Genomic DNA, 10,410 nt, shown 5'->3' on the forward strand with positions numbered 1-10,410 from the left:
TCAATTCTGTATTTATAGACTTCCTATGATCCAACGATTCATTTCTCTAACATTTTCTAGAACAATCCCATGGCATCACATGACATGGCAGATCATATTCACAAAAGTTAATTATGTCATCCCATATATAGTTTCTTATTTGTCAAAAGTCAGTAAAAATTCAAAAACATAAAAAAGTTAACTTTTTTTGAAAAAAAAAGAAAAAGAAAAAAAAGGAGCTAGTTTATTGCTTTTTTATTAAAATAAAAAGTTGGACAAAAAGGAAAAGGGATAGAAAGCTTCTAACCATACTGACAAATGTCTAGCCCAGATACATTCACAAAACACGAGGATTCTGGCATTTTACCCCTAATTTTGAAAAAAATTAGCAACATGCCCCTGTTTACAAACTATATAGGAGCGTGCCCCTGTTTCGATACTCGATTATCCTAAAATCGAGTTCAATTAAATACTCGATTTGTAGAAAATCGAGTTATGCCCGATCAAAGTTAAAAAAAATATTAAAAAAAAAATTTTCTATGGAACTCGAGTTTCAGGAAATCGAGTTCCATGCAAAAAAAAATTTTATAAGTGTAATTGCTCTATATTCAGGGAGCCCTATAGTGGCGTTTCTAAGCCCTATAGTGACGTTTTAAATCCCTATAGCGGCGTTTTCCTGCAAATATTTTTAGAAGTGTGATTGGCCCATATTCACGGTGCCCTATAGTGGCGTTTTTAAGCCCTATAGTGACGTTTTAAGGCCCTATAGCGGCGTTTTTCTGCAAAATTTTTTAATAAGTGTAATCGCTTTGTTCTGGGTGCCCTATAGTGATTTTTTAGGCCCTATAGTGACGTTTTAGAGCCATATAGCGGCGTTTTTCTGCAAAAATTTTTTATAAGTCCCATACCAAGTTCAAGGGGCCCTATAGTGGCGTTTTTAAGCCCTATAGTGACGTTTTAAAGCCCTATGGCGGCGTTTTGGAACTCGACTTCCCTAAAATCGAGTTCTATGTTTTTTTTTTTTTTTTTTATTTTTATTTGAAATAACTCGATTTTCTACGAATCGAGTATTTTAATGAAACTCGATTTTAAAGTAATCGAGTATCGAAACAGGGGCATATCCCTATATAATTTCGAAAAAAGGGCATATTGCTAATTTTTTTCAAAATTAAGGGCAAAAGGCTAGAATCTCCCACAAAACACTAGCAAATGGATAACAAATACTTTTATCCCCCCAAAAAAAAACCATAATTAGAAACACAATAGGAAGAAACCATAGAAATAATAATATGTGCCTCTACATTTTTCGCCCTTAACTGTCACTCCCAAAATCCTTGGTGAATTTCACACACGCATCAATTTCAGCTTTACTCACAGTTGGCTTTTGTTTCTCAAGCACACTATCAAAATCTGCTTTTGTGTTGGGTGGTAGCTGTATCTGCAAGTCATCAATTCCCAGACACACGAATATGAAAATTCAAAGTGAACATAGGGGTCTACAAAAATACTACCACAAATACCGAACTTGAAAAAAAAAAGAGAAAGAATCCGCCTATATTAATGGAAGAGAAAATCAACACCAAACATGAATCAATGCAATTGAATGAGACATGCTTTTTTTTATTTTTCTTTCCAGTACACTAATCCCCTCCCCTCTTTTGCGTTTCTCTTCAATCCTATTTTCCATAAATTAACTAACTACTAAAGTCAGGACAATCTACATATGTTCAAGAAATTTATTTATTAGTTACTAATACTCAACCATAAACAAGATTTATTGGAATGATTTCATGTGTTGAACATCAGTTTCCTAGCAAATCCATACCTTTTCAGCTCCGACTTCTGCTTTAAGTTTCTCTAAGGTAATCTCCTTGGCTTTTTGGTCAGTACCTTTGCCTTCGCAAGGGACCCACATACCTTGACGATTTTCTTCGAAGAATTTAGCATCAAGAGTTGCACGAACAGGCTGATATAGTGCATCTTTAACCTACAAGTAACTACCAGTTTTCAGCCATATAGTGTGAGTTTGGATAGCGCGTTTTGTGCTATCCAGTGCTTCTGTGTTTCATTTCTGTGGGTCTATGAGTACTGTTCATGAGACCCGTAACCTGGAAAAAATGCAAATTTAACTTTAAAATTTGGTCCCACGGCATTATTTACATATTTAAAAATTATTTTGTTATAGTGTTTTTAGTTTTTAGCAATAAGTAGTGTCCAAACAGACCCATAATCACTTTGAGGAAATGCTGACACCTAATGTAAAATTGATACTTACGAAAATGGATATATCTGAACCAGAGAAACCTCGTGTTTTCTTTGCTAAATCTTGAAAATCCTTTGTACTAAGGTTGTGAGGAGTGTTCCCAATATGCAACTGCTCAAATAAAAAAAACTAGAGGATATTAAACAAGACATAGATAAACAACAAAAGCATTAATCACAATGGGTTTATAACTGCATTCCTTTGATTTTCCAAATGCATTGCATTTCGAAACTGATGTACCTTAAATATTTGTTTCCTTGCCTTCCTATTTGGGAGAGGGATATAGATTCGCTTATCAAAACGCCTCCTCATGGCCTACGTTAATTAACTTAGCATTAGCCTCAAACCTAAAGCAATGTAGATCATAAAATATTTTCAATACATGGCGTAGGTTAGAAGGGTCGTATTTTTTTTCTCACCACATCCAAATCATCAGGAGTATTTGTGGCTGCAAGAACCAGAACATTTTTCGCATCGTTGGATACAGCCTGAAATGTATTAAAGAAAATTTCTATTTCAATATTACAAGTAGATGAATGGAAGGAAACAATATTGTAAGATAATGCTATGGATTAACTATCTAATAAAACATAAAGTTATTATGAACTGCATTGCAAACTAGCCAGCCATTTTAAGGAAAACAAGGCTACAAGGAAATGGTTTGTCATTTTCTCCTCTATTAATAGTATGTTAATGATTCCTCTTTTTTTAATTAATTAATAGATTTAATTAAAATCACAAATAATAGAACATAGTGCATGGGATGTATACAAGAGTAAAAACAACAAAAAAAGCAATTTTTTTGGAGTTGATTATGGACCCTCAACAAATAAACTAGAGTCAGATACATATATTCATTTCTTCCATTATATTCTATTCGAAGTAATATTTTCCATCACTTCCTTAATTGATGTCATTTTTAACTATTTCTACTAATGTTATTTTTGGTCTTCCTCTACTATTTTTCTTACTAGTGAATTAGTCACTCTCCTCTGAATATGATCAAACCATCTCAAGTGACTCTCCCTCATATTTTCATTGTTAGAAGCAAACTCAATCTTTAAGTGGATTTTTTTTCATTTAAAATCCTATCCTTCTGTCTATTTTCACTTATCAATCTTAACTATTGCATTTCAGTTAAACTCATTTTATAAATATGTTTCTTCCTAACAACCAACATTTAGTACCATAGAGGATAGTTGGTCTTATAGCAATTTTATAAAAATTTTCCTTTTAATGTAATAAGCACTCTACGATCACAAAATACTTTTATGCACTTCTCCACTTCATCCATCTTGCTTTACATTGTCTTCAATCTCTCCACCTTTTATGAATTATTGATCCAAGATATTGGGAGCTCTTGTTCTTTACCATCTTTTGACTATCAAGTCTTACAACCCCTTCATCTAGCTCTATTTACAATTTTACTAAACTTGCATTCCATGTACTCTGTTTTAGATTTACTTAATAAAAAAATTTCAGATTTTAGAGCATCTCCCCAAATTTCTATCTTGACATTAACTCCACTTCTAGTTTCATCTACTAAAACTATATTATTTGCATAAAACATACACCAAGGGACTTTCTCTTGATGCAGGATCTTTTAGAATTCAGCACTATACTAGATTTCTTGATGAGTTCTTTAAGGGTTCTTCATGTTTAAGGGTTTCAAGTTAGAAAAGAATGGATCTTTGATGGTTGTTTAGGGCTAAAAGCCTAAAACAGAGTTTTAAACAAAAAATAAAATAGATAAAACACTAGGCAATCACATCTACGTCTCCCTAAATAATCAAACTTATGTAAGAGAAGGCAATCACACCCTCAAGGCTTAAAATAAGCCGCACAAATTTTGTTAATCAATCACTATATGAATATTATTGAATACAATATAGCCTTATAAATAAACTATTCCTAGGATGACAAGGAATACTAATAACAAACCAAAAAGGATTTAATAACTTCTAAACCAAATAGGAAAGGGACTCAAAACAGAGAAGAAGACTCACGGGCCTCCAGGACAGCCAATTCCAGAAAATTTGGAAATTATTAAACTACTCTTATTTTATTAAAATTAAACCAGGAAGTTTTTAACCATAAAAACATAATACTAAGACTCAATAATAACTAAAACAACCTATGAAATTTGTGAAGAAAGTATGACATCATAACTAGACCACAAATCTTGATTCTTTTGATATTTAATCTTGTATTCCATTAAACTCTTTCTTGTCCACATCAGCCTTGCTTTTCCAAAACCTACCACATAACTTTTCTAGGGACCATATCATGTGCTTTCTCAAGAACAATAAAGATATTTACAAGCCTCTATATTTTTGTTTTCATTAGATGTCTAAGTAAGAAAATAACTTCCATGGTAGATTGTCTGGACATAATACCAAATTGATTCTCTAATGTTGTTGTCATAACTTACATTCTATTATTCTCTTCCAAATGTTATAGTGTGACTCATAAGTTTAATTCCATAGTAATTTATACAATTTTAAATATATCCCTTGTTCGCTTCTCAAAAAAAAAAAAAAAAAAAAAAAATCTCCCTTGTTCTTGTAGATAGGTATCAAAGTACTTCTCCTCCACTTATTAGGCATGCACAAGAGTAAAAATCAAAAAGAAAAACTAAAACCTAAAGTTCAAAAGAAACCACATCCTTCTTTGGACCACATACATGATTTCAAGTTGCTTAAGCTTAAATACCTTAAAGTTAGGTTACCAATACCAAACATTTCAGTTTAAATTTTCCATCAAATCCCTCAATTCCATTTTAAGTATTAAAATGTTCAATAAGATGCCTTGCAACTCATATCATGAAATATAAAAAATTCATACCCAACAGAATAGTAATAAACTGCATTAAGTTATTGACAAACTACTTGCTCCAATTAATCTAAGCATGTCAATTATATTATATAAAAATTCTTGGAAAAAAGCACTCTAATCTATTTCCAGGGAAAACATATTACCTGCATTTGTACAAGAAATTCTGTTTTGATTCGTCGAGAGGCTTCATTCTCATTGTCCTTACCTCGCGGGCCACATAAGGAATCAATTTCATCAATAAAAATAATGGATGGAGCTTCATCACGAGCAGATTGGAAAAGATTTGAGACTTGCTTTTCACCTTCTCCCATCCATTTGGATACAATGTTCGATGCCGAAACACTGTGTATAGACAGTACACATGTAATTGTGTTTGCAACATTCCATCTATATTGAATGATTACAGAGCAAACGCATCTACATCTATGGGAATTTTGTACATGAGTTGTAATAATGCACCCCAAAATAACTAATTGGAAGAAGTAGACAACAAAACAATCGGAGATGTGAATCAATTGAAGCATAATGGCGTAGATGATGAATTAAGAAATTCAACACATTCCAATAATGTGATAACTGCAATGAAAAAGCATATGAAAGGGACTCAAAAGATCCAACCATATGAAGTAAGAAATTAAGCTGCGTCAACAATATAAAATATTAAGAACTCAAGGCTCCATTAAAAAAACAAACAGAAAACCCTTAAGTCCACATTTGCTGAAACTCAAATATCTTACATTTCAACAAGAATATTTTTTGTCCATCATTTCAATTATTGGATCGACATTGTATTTCTACTCTAGGCCTTTAATAGCAAGTAAAATCTATAGAAAATGGGTGAGAATAAGAATAGTATGTGATTGTGAATTGCTGCCTGACTCACGAGTTAATTTGCATAGAAATTATGCAGGAAAACTGAAACATGGAAAAGAAAAGCCACATAGACTTCAAAATATAAGAATCACAATTAAGTGCAATTAGCAATATGTATTACCTTTTAGAAGATGAAGATTAGTTCTTTCTTCTCTTGCCATGCATAATTATCAGTTATTGTAATCCAGTTGCTTGCAATGTATTGGTATTGGTCAAAATATAAGCTGTGCGTGCGTCTGTTGCAATCGCATTTGCACGTGGGTCTTCCCTGTCCCAGGTGGACCATATAGTAATATAGCCTTCCATGGTTTTCGATTCCCTAAACAGAAGCTCAAATGATAATTTTTCCCAAGAAGAAAAAAAATATAATACCCACGTTACACCAAGGTGTTAAAAAGTTTTTTTTAGTTTTAACTAACATTTTCACATTTTAAACAATCTTACAAATATTTTAACACACCTTTTTATCCACACATACATCAAATATACTCTTAGAGCATTAGCATTGGAAAATGCTAATGCTATATCTAAGACCAATTTGGCATTTTAAGCTTTAAAATCCTTTGCATCAGACAATGCTAAACTCAACTATTGCAAATTTTTTTGCAATAGTGCTACAGTACAATTCTAAAGTTAGAATTGTACTGTAGCAAGTATTCTAAAAAAAAAAAACTTTTTTATTCCCTTTTTTCCCCCGAAATCTCTCTCCTCTATCTCATCATTCAGTTATCTTCTCTCTCTTCCTTCTTTCTCCATCTGCTCTCTCCTCTCTTCAGACCCAAACTCCATTCTCCTCCCAACATACATCACACATCACAGTGGCTCAATTTTTCCGGTGGGTTGCAATCCGGCGGTTCTGTGGTTGCTTTTTTTTTTTTGGTGTGGCTGACGGCGTGGGTCACTGTGGTGGTTGTGGTTTTTTTTGGTTGATGGTGGGTTTGAAACAGTGGATCTGTTGATCTGTGGGTGGATCGGTTGGGTTGATCATCGGTAGCTCCGGTGGGTTTCAAATCGGCGGCATGGGCTGATGGGTTTTTGGTGCCATGGCTGTGGTTGTGGTTGTTGATGGGTTGAGGTGCTAATGGGTTTTTGGTGCCATGGCTGTGGTTATTGATGGGTTGATCGGTGGCTTGAGTTGATCGGTGGCTTGGGTTTTTGGTGTCGTGGTTGTGGTTGTTGATGGCTTGATCGGTGGCTTGAGTTGATCGGTTGTTGATGGCTTGTGTGTTGCTAGAGGTTGAGGCAGAAGGAGAGGAAAGAAAAAGATTGTTGGAAAGCCTAGGAAATATGAGTCTGAAAAAAAAATGACAGTTATAAAGAAATAATAAAGAAATATTAAAAAATAATATTTTAATAGAAATAGAGTTTTGGGATGTGGAGGTATTGTAAAATAAGATGGTATAATAATAAAGTGAGTTTTTAAAATGGTAAAATAGAGTAACATTAGCATTTTTCAATGCTAATGCTCTAAGTTAACAACATTACTCAAACTAACCAACCAAACACCAACCAAACAGAGGCTCTAAAATACCTAGGTACTCAAAACTGCTACAGATTATACAAAAATAATAATATTTTATTCGGTATTTGGGTTCTCTTTTATCTTTTATAATACCCACATTACTCTCTCTATATTCTTCTCCTCTCTGCTCCATAACTATCTCACCCTCTGCTCCATCTCTCTCTATTCCACCTCTCACCAATGCCTTGTCACCAAGGGCACCTTTTTTTTCTTTTTCTTTTTTTTGTTGCTCCGGATCATCTATGGTATTGAGATTGGTGACAGCTTGGGCGTGCAGTGGCGGTAGAGATCGGTGTGCAGCGTTGGCGTGGTGATTGTTAAGATCGTCGTCGGTGTTCTGGGTTCGTGGGTTGCGATTTGTTGAAATTGGTGGGTTTTGTGGCTTGTGGGAGTGGGTGGTAGTGGTGGTGGGTTGTGATTGTAGCTAGTTGTGCTTGGTATTTTTGCTCGCTAGTTGTGGTTGACGATGGTGTGGCTGGGCTGGTCGTCGTTGTGGGTCATTGAGTTCAGTGGCGGTTTTGGGTGTTTTGCCTTGGGTGTGTTTGTTTGTGAAATGGGTTTTAATTAGCTGTGGGTATGGCTGTTTTGTGGTGGGTTTGGAGGTTTGGCCGTGGGTGTGACTGTTTGCTGCTGTTTTGTGGCTATGAATGAAATGGCTCTTGTGGGAGTACGGGGGTAGAAATAGTTTATATTATTTTAATATGTTGGTGTCTTGTAACCTAATCCAGCCGTTCTTATTAGTTAATGAAAATAAGAATGGTTGTACTTATACACACAATCTATTACACATAGTTTTACGCATGTCCATTTTTTAACAGAAATTATGATTATAACTTCAAAGTTACGGTTTTAATTGAAAAATGAGGGGTGTGTAAAACTATAAATAACAGTTTGTGTGCAACAATTATTAACCACTAAGAATATCAAGATAAACTAACAAAAAACAGAGATTAACAAAACCACAATGATAGAGGAGGTGCTTACCAGTAAAAAAATGAGGAAACTCAATAGGCAGTATGGCAGCTTCTTTCAATAATTTTTTGCAAGTATCAAGTCCACCCACATCACTCAACTTCAAGGACGAGTCTGCTAGGCCAAGACCGACTTCTGCTCTATGAGATAAATAGGATTCTTGAACGTATTCAGTACTACTGTCTCTTTATTTGTTGCCCTTATATAATGGCCCACAAATTTCTGCCTACACTCTTTCTTAATCTTCGGGTCCTTTTCAAAGAAAAGATAAACGCCCGCGTCCTCTAATGCCTCCATATAAAGCTTATAAGCCTTTTCTTTTTGATTTGGCTTATCCTGCTCCGTTGCCTCGTTCAGCTTCTTTACAGCACGCTCTTTGCGCTGGATATTGGGAACACTAGTCATCTACAAAAGATATATATATATATATATATATATATATAGAAGTCGATTAATTCACTCATACATTTAATCATAGTGAAGAATCTGCAATACATATATGCATGAGCAATAAATCTAATCAGCGTGTCCGATTTCCCATTCTTCTCTCTCATTTCCATCTGCAGTCGGAGAACTCCCACTGCCGCGTGTTGTGGCCAGCAAGGGTGGTTTGGTTTTTTTGGTGGTGATGGGACCAATTTTCTTTGATTGTGATATAAGATGGTGTTTATTTTTTCAATGAAATTTTGATCTGTGTGGTAATCATAGGCAAAGCCAGGGGGCCATGGCTTTGAAAAATTCCTAGAATCATGGTACTAAAAAAAAAATGCAAGAGCCGCCCCCCCTCCCCCCTCTCATATTTTTGACAAAAAATACATATAACAATTCAGTCTTAAAATTTAGTCCATTCATTTGGCCCATAAACAATTTTGCCAAAAAAAAAAAAAAAAGCCAAATCACTTATTAGTCAGATTCCTATTCCTAATTAAATTAGGACACCAAATTCTAATTAAATCAAGACTATAAAATCCAAATAATTAGATACAAATCACAACATTAAACTTCACAAACATGGTTAAAAAAAAAAAATTCACAAACACAACCCAAACTTCCCAACTTGGTAACCTAAAGATCTAAACTTCCCTAACCAGAAGCAGTCAAGCTACCTTCGCCTCTACCGCTGCTACCTTCGCCTTTACCACCTCAATCTATCTTCACTATGGACATTTGGTAAGTTTCTCACTCTCTTTATGACTCTATAATAGTCTCTCTATGGCAAGCTTTTGTTGTTCAGCCATTCAAGTTTTCCTTTTAATGGAAGAAGAGTGAAGGCTCTACTAGAATATGCTTTATGTTTGTGGTGTCCAGCAAATATTTGAGTCAAAAAAAGAAAAAAGAAAAAGAATAAACAAATGCTAAAACTTAAAAGCTTAAAACATTTGTACACACTTTAGGGTCTAGGGTCCATTATGTAATACCTCAATTTTGTTTTTATGATTATCATTGTACCTTGTCATTTTTAATAGTTGAGGTACTATATGTGTGTGTACAGTAAGATGGGAGTAGACAATTTTGTGATGCTACAAATAGGTGAGAGAAGTAAAGTTTTAGTGCGTACAATTTAGTGAGGTAATTAAAATAAATAAATAAATAAATAAAAGAGGAAGATGTTTTATGGGCTTTTTAGAGACTAAAGAGATAAGCTCAAGTGAGTTTTAAACTCCAGCATACTACCCCACCAAGCCCACATCTCTGATACCTTAAAATATAAGGAGGAAAAGATAAATTAGGGTTTTCATAAGAAGGGTTTCATTACTAAAGATGCTAAGAGGTGTATTTTTCCTTGGAGTTAATTGAAGAAGCAACCAATTGTTCCAGATGTGATTTTTCATTTATTAGAATCAAAGAATTAAAAGAGTTAGTGATATGTAGATTTGTTCCAAAGAGATATCTTTTCCTAGAGTTTGGTTTACACTTTTGCGTTAGTCCTTGAATCCTAGGTTGCCACTCTACGTATTCTAGAACA

General features: G+C 34.3%; 1 pseudogene; it reads right to left on the reverse strand.

The window, feature by feature from the left end:
- Window positions 1-1,291: 1,291 nt before the first annotated feature.
- Window positions 1,292-8,849, reverse strand: LOC115951847 (annotated as a pseudogene).
- Between the last annotated feature and the right edge of the window lie 1,561 nt (window positions 8,850-10,410).

This window comes from Quercus lobata, chromosome 1 (genome assembly GCF_001633185.2).
Source record: "Quercus lobata isolate SW786 chromosome 1, ValleyOak3.0 Primary Assembly, whole genome shotgun sequence".
Classification (NCBI taxonomy): domain Eukaryota; kingdom Viridiplantae; phylum Streptophyta; class Magnoliopsida; order Fagales; family Fagaceae; genus Quercus; species Quercus lobata.